The following is a 12,863-nucleotide window of genomic DNA, read 5'->3' as shown; positions in this document are numbered from 1 at the left end:
CAGGACCACTGTTTTTGTTTAGGTTTGCTTCATTCCTGAGCTCTGTAAATTGGGAAATATTCTTAGGGAAAAAAAGCCAAGGTGATTGTAAAGTTCATTTCCTCTGTTTCCCTTTTCTGAAGAAACACAAAGCCTCTTATATACTGCTTGCATTGGCTTCTCTATATGCCTTCAACTATTTGTAAAGTATGTTGTCCAGCTTTCATAACAATGTTAAGCAGGAGGTTTAGTCCGGTACCATCTACATTGTCATGGCCAGAGCTAGAAATCTGAAGGAAAGCTTTTAAGTCTAGAAACATTATTGAGTCTTCAGCAAAACTAATTTCAAAAGCCATTCAGTGTTGGATAATCATAGTTGAAGGCAATTCTTCTCATTCAGAAAAATTTCAATCTTGGCCTTGAGCTCAAAAAATAGCAATAAAACTTTATCTTGCTAAGCCATGGAACTGCTGTATGATATGACAAGTGAGTATATTCAGCTTCTATTCTGACAAAATGCAAAGAACTGAAAATAATTTCATATAGTTCATGTGTTATGAAATATTCTTCTTCAAATTTTTATAAGATTTAAAAATTTAAGAATCATTCTCAACTCATAGGTCATACAAAAACAGGCCATGGGCTGATATTTCCCAAGTCCTGGTATATACCATGAAGTTTAAATATTCATTTTGAAACTCAGTAGCCAAGAATTGAGTCCTTTCTCTGACTTCAGCCTATCTCTGGATGCCAGACTTTAAAGTTTCATTCCCATCTCTCAGTTATAAGTTCTGCGACCTTGGGCAAATTACCTAACTTCCCTGTGATTTAGTTCCGTAACTCATTAATTGGAACTAATAATAGTACTTATAGCTTAGGGTTGTTGTGATAATGAAATGATTTCATAAGGATAAGGTGATGAATTCAGAATGGCCTGGTTACCTTGAGGAATGGGTGGTGGGAAACCCAAGGAGAAAGTAAAAACTAAGAACAATCCAAGGATTAATATTTCATAAATATTAACGTAGTTATTTTTCTTCAACATAGGAATTTACAGTTATAAATTTACCTCTAAGAACTGTTTTGCCTATATCCTATAAGTTTTTGTATATTATAGTTTTGTTTTAAGTCATCTCAAAATATTTTCTAATTTCTATTGTGATTTCTTCTTTAATACATTGGTTATTTAGGAGTATGTTGTTTCAATATATTTGTGAATTCTCCCAATTTTCTTCTGCTGTTGATTTATATTTAATTCCATTTTGATCAGGGAATCTACTTTGTATAATTTCAATCCTTTTAAATTTATTTAAACTTGTTTTATGACCTAGCACATGATCTATGTTAGAGAATGTTCCACAGGTACTTGAGAAGAATGTGTATTCTGCTGTTTTTGGGTGAAGTGGTCTAGAGATGTCTGTTAGGTCTAATTGGCTTATAGTGTTTTTCAACTATTTAATAGCCTTATTGATATTCTGATCAGTTGTTCTATCTATTATTGAAAGTGGGGTATGAAGTCTTCAACTATTATTCTTGAACTCTGTTTGTCCTTTCAATTCTGTCGGTTTTGCTTCATATAGTTTGAGTTTCTTTTGTAAGGTGCATGTGTATTTATTATTGTTACATTTTACCATTGGATGGTAAATGGATTGACCATTTTATCATTATAAATGTTGTTCTTTGTTAACAATTTTTGTCTTAAAGTATATTTTGTCTGATATTAGTATAGCCACTCTAGTTCTCTTTTGGTTCCTGTTTGCATGGTATTATTTCCCACCACTTTACTTTCAACTTTTTGTGTCTTTTAAGTCTAAAGTGTGTTGCATATAGAGACTATTTTTAAAATCCATTCTACAATTTCTGACCTTGCTATTTCTTTTAATATATTTTTTGCATTTTTAAGTGGTTGTCCTAGGATTAAAATTAATATCCTAACTGAAAACAATCTAGTTTACCTTAGTACCAACTTAATTTTAGTAGAACACAAAACTTTGCTCTAGCATAATTTCATTCTCTCCCCACTCCTTTGTGTGATTACTGGTAAACAAACTACATCTTCAGCATATTGTAAGTGCTTCAACATGGTTTCATAATTATTACTTTATGAGGTTTTCTTATAAATCAGATAAGCGAAGTGTTACAAAAAAATACAGTTGTACTTCTTGTATTTATCTATATAATTATCTTTATCAGTGTTTCTTTATTTCTTCACCTGGATTCAAGTACTCTCCTGTGTTTTTTCATTTAACTTGAATGAATCCCTTTACTATTTCTTATAGGGCAGGTCTGTTAGTGATGAATTCTTTCAGTTTTTTGTTTATTTGGGAATGTCTTATTTCTCCTTCATTTTTGAAGGATAGTTTTTCAGGATATAGAATTCTTGGTTAAAATCTTTTTATTAGCATGTTATTTATGTCAACCCAGTGTCTTGAGGTCTCCCTGATTTCTGGTAGAAATCAGCTGTTGATCGCAATTGGAATGTTCATTTTCTCATTGTTGAGTTTTAAATGTTCTTTGTATATTTTGGATATATTCTTTTATCAGATATATATTTCCTTTATCAGATATGTCTTTTGTAAATATTTTCTCCTAGTCTTTGGTTTGTATTCTCTTGATCATTCTTTATACAGGGATTAAAATTTTTTGAACTACTTATAATAATTAATAATAATAATAATAAAAGGTTTCATAAAATAAGTCCAACATTTGGTGCCCTTCAGATAAATTTCTGATGACTGCTATTTTTCTTGTGTACAGGCCATACTTTTCTGCTTCGCTGCAAGCCTTACTATTTTTGCTGTTGTCCTTGTTGTTAAAAACTGGATATTTTAGATAATATAATGTGGTAACTCTGGAAATCAGATCCCCATTCCCACCCACTGCCACCCCAAGGGTTTTTCTTGCTGTTTGTTTGGGGTTTTTTGAATTTTATTTTATTTATTTTTTTATACAGCAGGTTCTTAATAGTTATCCATTTTATACATATTACTGTATATATGTCAATCCCAATCTCCCAATTCATCACAGCACCACCACCACCCCCTGTCGATTTCCCCCCTTGGTGTCCATACGTTTGTTCTCTACATCTGTGTCTCAATTTCTGCCCTGCAAACCAGTTCATCTGTACCATTTTTCTAGGTTCCACATATATGTGTTAATGTACGATACTTGTTTTTCTCTTTCTGACTTACTTCACTCTGTATGACAGTCTCTAGATTCATCCACATCTCTACAAATGACCCAATTTTGTTCCTTTTTATGGCTGAGTAATATTCCATTGTATACATGTACCACATCTTCTTTATCCATTCATCTGTCGATGGCAATTTAGGTTGCTTCCATGACCTGGCTATTCTAAATGATTCTGCAGTGAACATTGGGGTGCATGTGTCTTTTTGAATTATGGTTTTCTCTGGGTATATGTCGAGTAGTGGGATTGCTGGGTCATATGGTAACTCTATTTTTAGTTTTTTAAGGAACCGCCATACTGTTCTCCATAGTGACTATCAATTTACATTCCCACCAATAGTGCAAGAGGGTTCCTTTTCTCCACACCCTCTCCAGCATTTGTTGTTTGTAGATTTTCTGATGAGGCACATTCTAACTGGTGTGAGGTGATACCTCATTGTAGTATTGGTTTGCATTTCTCTAATAATTAGTGATGCTGAGCAGCTTTTCATGTGCTTCTTGGCCATCTGTATGTCTTCTTTGGAGAAATGTCTATTTAGGTCTTCTGCCCATTTTTGGATTGGGTTCTTTGTTTTTTTAATATTGAGCTGCATGAGCTGTTTATATATTTTGGAGATTAATCCTTTCTATGTTGATTTGTTTGCAAATATTTTCTCCCATTCTGAGGGTTGTCTTTTCGTCTTGTTTGTAGTTTCCTTTGCTTTGCAAAAGCTTTTAAGTTTCATTAGGTCCCATTTGTTTATTTTTGTTTTTATTTCCATTACTCTAGGAGGTGGATCAAAAAAGATCTTGCTGGGCTTTATGTCAAAGAGTATTCTTCCTAAGTTTTCCTCTAAGAGTTTTATACTGTCCGGTCTCACATTGAGGTCTCTAATCCATTTTGACTTTATTTTTGTGTATGGTGTTAGGAAGTGTTCTAATTTCATTCTTTTAAATGTACTTGTCCAATTTTCCCAGCACCACTTATTGAAGAGATTGTCTTTTATCCACTGTATATCCTTGCTTCCTTTGTCATAGATTAGTTGACCATAGGTGCATGGGTTTATTTCTGGGATTTCTATCCTGTTCCATTAATCTATATCTCTCTTTTTGTGCCAGTACCATATTGTCTTGATTACTGTAGCTTTGTAGTATAGTCTGAAGTCAGGGAGTCTGATTCCTCCAGCTCCGTTTTATTCCCTAAGACTGCTTTGGCTATTCAGGGTCTTTTGTGTCTCCATAAAAATTTTAAGATTTTTTTGTTCTAGTTCTGTAAAAAATGCCATTGGTAATTTGATAGGGATTGCATTCAATCTGTAGATTGCTTTGGGTAGTATAGTCATTTTCACAATATTGATTCTTCCAATCCAAGAACATGGTATATCTTTCCATCTGTTGGTATCACCTTTAATTTCTTTCATCAGTGTCTTATAGTTTTCTGCATACAGGTCTTTTGTCTCCCTAGATAGGTTTATTCCTAGGTATTTTATTCTTTGTGTTTCAATGGTAAATGGGAGTGTTTCCTTAAATTCTCTTTCTGATTTTTCATCATTAGTGTATAGGAATGCAAGAGATTTCTGTGCATTAATTTTTTATCCTGCAACTTTACCAAATTCATTGATTAGCTCTAGTAGTTTTCTGGTGGCATCTTTAGGATTCTCTATGTATAGTATCATGTCATTTGCAAACAGTGACAGTTTTACTTCTTCTTTTCCGATTTGGATTCCTTTTATTTCTTTGTCTTCTCTGATTGACGTAGCTAGGACTTCCAAAACTATGTTGAATAATAGTGGTGAGAGTGGACATCCTTGTCTCGTTCCTGATCTTAGAGGAAATGCTTTCAGTTTTTCACCATTGAGAATGATGTTTGCTGTGAGTTTGTTGTATATGGCCTTTATTATGTTGCGGTAGGTTCCCTCTATGCCCACTTTCTGGAGAGATTTTTTTATCATAAATGGGTGTTGAATTTTGCCAAAAGCTTTTTCTGCATCTATTGAGATGATCATATGGTTTTTATTCTTCAGTTTGTTAATATGGTGTATCACATTGATTGATTTGCATATATTGAAGAATCCTTGCATCCCTGGGATAAATCCCACTTGATCATGGTGTATGATCCTTTTAATATGTTGCTGGATTCTGTTTGCTAGTATTTTGTTGAGGATTTTTGCATCTATATTCATCAGTGATATTGGTCTGTAATTTTCTTTTTTTGTAGTATCTTTGTCTGGTTTTGGTATCAGGGTGATGGTGGCCTCATAGAATGAGTTTGGGAGTGTTCCTTCTTCTGCAATTTTTTGGACGAGTTTAAGAAGGATGAGTGTTAGCTCGTCTCTAAATGTTTGATAGAATTCACCTGTGAAGCCATCTGGTCCTGGACTTCTGTTTGTTGGAAGATTTTTAATCACAGTTTCAATTTCATTACTTGTGATTGGTCTGTTCATATATTCTATTTCTTCCTGGTTCAGTCTTGGAACGTTATACCTTTCTAAGAATTTGTCCATTTCTTCCAGGTTGTCCATTTTATTGGCATAGAGTTGCTTGTAGTAGTCTCTTATGATGCTTTGTATTTCTGCAGTGTCTGTTGTAATTTTTCCTTTTTCATTTCTAATTTTATTGATTTGAGTCTTCTGCCTCTTTTTCTTGATGAGTCTGGTTAAGGTTTATCAAGTTTGTTTACCTTCTCAAGGAACCAGCCTTTAGTTTTATTGATCTTTGCTATTGTTTTCTTTGTTTCTATTTCATTTATTTATGCTCTGATCTTTATGATTTCTTTCCTTCTACTAACTCTGGGTTTTGTTTGTTCTTCTTTCTCTAGTTCCTTTAGGTTTGCAGTTATATTGTTTATTTGAGATTTTTCTTGTTTCTTGGGGTAGGCTTGTATTGCTGTAAATTTCCCTCTTAGAACTGCTTTTACTGCATCCCATTGGTACTGGATTGTCGTGTTTTCATTGTAATTTTTCTCTAGGTATTTTTTGATTTCCTTTTTGATTTCTTCAGTGATCTCTTGGTTATTTAGTAACATATTGTTTAGCCTCCATGTGTTTGTGTTTTTTACGGTTTTTTCCCTGTAATTGATTTCTAATCTCATAACATTGTGGTCAGAAAAGATGCTTGATATGATTTCAATTTTCTTAAATTTACTGAGGCTTGATTTGTGACCCAAGATGTGATCTATCCTGGAGAATGTTCCGTGCGCACTTGAGAAGAAAGTGTAATCTGCTGTTTTTGGATGGAATGTCCTATAAATATCAATTAAATCTGTCTGGTCTGTTGTGTCATTTAAAGCTTGTGTTTCCTTGGTAATTTTCTGTTTGGATGATCTGTCCATTGGTGTAAGTGAGGTGTTAAAGTCCCCCACTATTATGTGTTACTGTCGATTTCCTCTTTTACAGCTCTTAACAGTTGCCTTATGTATTGAGGTGCTCGTATGTTGGGAGCATATATATTTATAATTGTTATATCTTCTTCTCAGATTGATCCTTTGATCATTATGTAGTGTCCTTCTTTGTCTCTTGTAACATTCTTTATTTAAAGTCTATTTTATCTGATATGAGTATTGCTACTCCAGCTTTCTTTTGATTTCCATTTGCATGGAATATCTTTTTCCATCCCCTCACTTTCAGTCTGTATGTGTTCCTAGGTCTGAAGTAGGTCTCTTGTAGACAGCATATATATGGGTCTTGTTTTTGTATCCATTCAGCGAACCTGTGTCTTTTGGTTGGAGCGTTTAATCCATTCACGTTTAAGGTAATTATCAATATGTATGTTCCTATTACTCTTTTCTTATTTGTTTTGGGTTTGTTTTTGTAGGTCCTTTTCTTCTCTTGTGTTTCCCACTTAGAGAAGTTCCTTTAGCATTTGTTGTAGAGCTGGTTTGGTGGTGCTGAATTCTCTTAGCTTTTGCTTGTCTGTAAAGCTTGTAATTTCTCCATCGAATCTGAATGAGATACTTGAGGGGTAGAGTAATCTTGGTTGTAGGTTCTTCCCTTTCATCACTTTAAATATGTCATGCCACTCCCTTCTAACTTGTAGAGTTTCTGCTGAGAAATCAGCTGTTATCCTTATGGGAGTTCCCGTGTATGTTATTTGTTGTTTTTCCCTTGCTGTTTTTAATAATTTTTCTTTGTCTAATTTTTGCCAATTTGATTACTATGTGTCTCGGAGTGTTTCTCCTTGGGTTTATCCTGTATGGGACTCTGGGCTTCCTGCACTTGGGTGGCTATTTCCTTTCCCATGTTAGGGAAGTTTTCAACTATAATCTCTTCAAATGTTTTCTCGGGTCCTTTCTCTCTCTCTTCTCCTTCTGGGACCCCTATAATGTGAATGTTGTTATGTTTAATGTTGTCTCAGAGGTCTCTTAGGCTGTCTTCATTTCTTTTCATTCTTTTTTCTTTATTCTGTTCCTCAGCAGTGAATTCCACCATTCTGTCTTCCAGGTCACTTATGCGTTCTTCTGCCTCAGTTATTCTGCTATTGATTCCTTCTAGTGTAGTTTTCATTTCAGTTATTGTATTGTTCATCTCTGTTTGTTTGTTCTTTGATTCTTCTAGGTCTTTGTTAAACATTTCTTGCATCTTCTCGATCTTTGCCTCCATTCTTTTTCCGAGGTCCTGGATCATCTTCACTATCATTATTCTGAATTCTTTTTCTGGAAGGTTGCCTATCTCCACTTCATTTAGTTGTTTTTCTGGGGTTTTATCTTGTTCCTTCATCTGGTACATAGCCCTCTGCCTTTTCATCTTGTCTGTCTTTCTGTGAATTTGTTTTTTGTTCCACAGGCTGCAGGATTGTAGTTCTTCTTGCTTCTGCTGTCTGCCCTCTGGTCCTTGCTGTTTGTTTTTTGTTGTTGCTTATATATTTGTTCAGTGACTTTCTTAGACTAATTCTGTAAAGTATGTACTCCCTATTTTATTCAAGTGCTGAAGTCTTTGCTTGGTTAACTTAGTAATCAGGTAATGATTGGTTAGAGATTTCCTTAAATGGCTTAGAGCAGTAAGTCTTCCACCCTTTGCTGAGGTGTTCTATGTGTGTTGGACCACACCATCAGCCTTATTCAACTTACAACTCTCAGCCTAGCCTTCATTTTCTGCTTACAGAGGCCTCAAGGTCAACCAGAGGCAAGAGATAGGTGCATGAACAGGTCTTTCCTGGGCTTGTGCATAGTCCTGCACATGACTTGGTTCTTCTAAATCCTCAGAAATATATCAGAGCCTTTTTGTGCCTCCCCTCTGGACATCTCATTCCCAAGATCTTCTTTTTAAAATTTTGGCCAGGCTCTTGGTTGCCCAAAGTGGTATCAGAGCCTCAGGAAGCTGTGATAGTAAACAGTCGTCACTGATTGTTCTTGACAGACACTATCAGGATAGACCTTTTTCTTTGGAATGAACTCCTAATTAGGTCAAATAATTTAAAAATACTGCAACTTGGCACTTTTTCAACTTGCTGTGCAATAGGTCAAATAGTGTCAATGCTCTGGGGCTGTAGCTTTTTGAGGTTCTTCAAACCTAGTGTTCCTTCTCTTGTTTTTGTAAGGCTATTGTTGGCTCTTGGTGGTTGAAAGACTGCTGGTCTTCAAGGCTCCTATGGAGCTGGGGAAGGGGGTTGGGAGTAGGTCAAGTTAAAATGCCAAAAGTTCTTACTGAGATTCTGCATTATTTCTTTAATGAAGATTCCCAAGATTGTTGAGAACCTTTGGTTAAATTTTAGAGTTCTGAATTTATTATTATTATTTTCTAATTCTTGAATTAATTCAACTAAATTTTGCTAGGTGGTTACTGCATTTATGTAGGAACAGATTTATAGAGGTCCTCACTCCATCATTCCCTCCACCTGTTTCTGAGCCTCAGTAGGAGCTGGTTCTGTGATTGGAATTTTAAATATTTGATTATGATTATGATAATAATGAAATAAAAACAATAGATCTATTATCTATTTTAAGAAGTAGAACATTCAAGAACTTTAAATGTATGTGTATTCATTTCCCCAAGAAGTAGAAGTAAACTGAATTTTGTTTTATTCCTCTTTTGTTTGTTTCTCATGAGCTATCTATATCCATACCTATCTATATATATAGATAGATATATATGTATAGATATATGTATATATATACACATATCCCTCAAACAACATATTATTTACTTTTGCTTGTTTTTACAGAAATAGTATTATAGTGAAGGTATTATTTTATAAAATGCCTTCCTCTCCCTCAATCTTGTTTCTAAGATTCATTGATATGGACAAATTTAGCCATAGTTCTTTCATTTTCATTGTTGTAAAGTATTCCATTGTATAAATGTCAGTTACATCAAGTTGGTTGATAGTGTTCAAGTCATTGTATCCTTACTATTTTTCTATCTAGTTCTACCAGTTATTGAAAGTGGGGTATTAAAATCTCCAACTATAACTGATGAAATAAGTAGGTATTGAGAATAAAGGAGATGATCCAATTTAAGGAAAATAAAAATTCTTGATAAATAAATATAAGAATATAGGGCAATGATGAAGAAAATTTTTTTTCACAAGCTTGGAAAACTTCTTAATTTCCAATTAAAAGTGCTTACTTTTTTTTTTTTAACCAAATTAAATATAAATACAAATACATCTAGACTTTTTCTTGGCAAAAGTTTGAACTTATGTGATATTGAAAATCTCTTGCAAACTTCCTGGCATGAAAAAAATTGTTGCTGTATTTCAAGGGGCTGAAATAAGGTGAAACTCAATATTCCCTGAAATGAGAAGTGTTGGAAGATAGTAGAGCATCTAGCAAAGAGATTTGTGAGAAATGTCTGTGTTTCAAGTATTCTCTTCCTAGTGAAGATGTTATTCACATGTATAGACAATAGAAAAACATTCTCAAATATGCTAAGACACAGAAAAAGTACTACTCATACAACATTGAAAAATTTTCTTGAGCTCTTTGCTAATCAAAGGTAGTGCATCAGCATCACCTGGGAGCTTGTTAGTAATGCAGAGTCTCAAGCCCCTCCCCAGAACTACAGAAGTTAGAACCTGCATTTTAACAAGATCCCTAGGTGATTGATATGCACATTAAAGTTTGGAAAGCACAGCTCTTACTGATCAAAATTCAAAAACAAGAAGTAAAAAAATGAGGAAGTCTGACTATAAAAAGACTATATTATCCATTTATACAATTTAAACATATAGAGCTGTCTAGATAATCCTTAAGCATTAAAAATCATCTTTGAAATATATGATCTATAATGTAAAAGTGTAATAAAACAATTTATGTTTAAACCCTTAGGTTATATTGGCTAAGATCAGTATAATGTGGGAAATAAGGTTGTGCTAAATTCTTTGCCTCTGTGAGGATGGGGTCATTTCACAAAGGAAGCAGTGTGAAGTGCCTAAAACAAGATGACAGATGAATTTATTAGCTATGGAAATTACAAGTGAATAAATTAAACCATTGTTTTAAGAAAACCTTTAAGATAGGGTTTTAAAACATCCCTGAGAGGAAGAAGTTGGGGGAATAATAATTTAATATTATTACTTTGTGTTTCTATTCTATGGCCTGCCAAAATTAGTGATGTCTATTCTCTCTGGAAAAAATCACACTTTGATTCTTTTTTTTTTTTAATTGCAAAAAGGTGGAAATTAAAAAAGATACCAAAAGGTGGAAATTGATCAATGAATTTTGTCAGTTTATTCCCTATTGATTGCAAGGCTGAGTATTTCCTGTCCTGCTTCCAGACTCTTCCTGGAGGTGGGCTTCTCCACAGCTTCAAATAATCCTAGGGTGTGACTTACGGGGGCAATGGCAAAGGGATTTTGCATACAATTGGCAGCCAGCAGCCAACCACTGCAGGGACAGCTAGGTCCCTTTGTCACTTTGGAGGGGGGGAAGGGGGAAGCGGAAGATGGCAGGAGCATGGCCCCATTCTTTAAATTCTTTTTTTTTCAGAGAAGATAGTGTGAGCCCATGGTCTCAAATCCTTTTTGCCTGAATTAGGTACAAAGGAACAAATTTCATCTAATTTTATTTTATTTTTTTCTCTTATTTAAAAATCAACAGTTATTATGAAATATTTTACATTTGTAGATAATTGTAGAGGTTAATGTTGTGAACACTTACATGTCTATCCATCACATTTATTTATTTTATTTTTTTTAACATCTTTATTGAAGTATAATTGCCTTACAATGGTGTGTTAGCTTCTGCTTTATAACAAAGTGAATCAGTTATATATATACAATATGTTCCCATTTCTCTTCCCTCTTGCATCTCCCTCCCTCCCACCCTCCCCATCCCATCCCTCTAGGTGGTCACAAAGCACCGAGCTGATCTCCCTGTGCTATGCGGCTGCTTCCCACTAGTTATCTATTTTACATTTGGTAGTGTATATATGTCCATGACACTCTCTTACCCTGTCACATCTCACCCCACCCCCTCCCCATATCCTCAAGTCCATTCTCTAGTAGGTCTGTGTCTTTATTCCCGTCTTGCCACTAGGTTCTTCATGGCCTTTTTTTTTTTTTTTTCCCCTAGATTCCGTATATATGTGTTAGCATACTGTATTTATTTTTCTCTTTCTGACTTACTTCACTCTGTATGACAGACTCTAACTCCATCCACCTCATTACAAATACCTCCATTTCATTTCTTTTTATGGCTGAGTAATATTCCATTGTATATATGTGCCACATCTTCTTTATCCATTCATCTGTCGAAGGACGTTTAGATTGCTTCCATGTCCTGGCTATTGTAAATAGAGCTGCAATGAACATTTTGGTACATGACTCTTTTTGACCTATGGTTTTCTCAGGGTATATGCCCAGTAGTGGGATTGCTGGGTCGTATGGTAGTTCTATTTGTAGTTTTTTAAGGAACCTCCATACTGTTCTCCATAGTGGCTGTATCAATTTACATTCCCACCAACAGTGCAAGAGTGTTCCCTTTCCTCCACACCCTCTCCAGCATTTATTGTTTCTAGATTTTTTGATGATGGCCATTCTGACCGGTGTGAGATGATATCTCATTGTAGTTTTGATTTGCATTTCTCTAATGATTAATGATGTTGAGCATTCTTTCATGTGTCTGTAGGCCATCTGTATATCTTCTTTGGAGAAATGTCTATTTAGGTCTTTGGCCCATTTTTGGATTGGGTTGTTCGTTTTTTTGTTATTGAGCTGCATGAGCTGCTTGTAAATCTTGGAGATTAATCCTTTGTCAGTTGCTTCATTTGCAAATATTTTCTCCCATTCTGATGGTTGTCTTTTGGTCTTGTTTATGGTTTCCTTTGCTGTGCAAAAGCTTTTAAGTTTCATTAGGTCCCATTTGTTTATTTGTGTTCTTATTTCCATTTCTCTGGGAGCTGGGTCAAAAAGTATCTTGCTGTGCTGTATGTCATAGAGTGTTCTGCCTATGTTTTCCTCTAAGAGTTTGATAGTGTCTGCCCTTACACTTAGGTCTTTAATCCATTTTGAGTTTATTTTTGTGCATGGTGTCAGGGAGTGTTCTAATTTCATACTTTTACATGTACCTGTCCAATTTTCCCAGCACCACTTATTGAAGAGGCTGTCTTTTCTCCACTGTATATGCTTGCCTCCTTTATCAAAAATAAGGTGCCCATATGCGTGTGGGTTTATCTCTGGGCTTTCTATCTTGTTCCATTGATCTATATTTCTGTTTTTGTGCCAGTACCAAACTGTCTTGATTACTGAAGCTTTGTAATATAGTCTGAAGTCAGGGAGCC

This window comes from Balaenoptera physalus (genome assembly GCF_965194825.1).
Source record: "Balaenoptera physalus genome assembly, chromosome: 3".
Classification (NCBI taxonomy): Eukaryota; Metazoa; Chordata; class Mammalia; order Artiodactyla; family Balaenopteridae; genus Balaenoptera; species Balaenoptera physalus.
The sequence above is the reverse complement of the archived record's forward strand: the minus strand, read 5'-3'. Positions refer to the sequence as shown.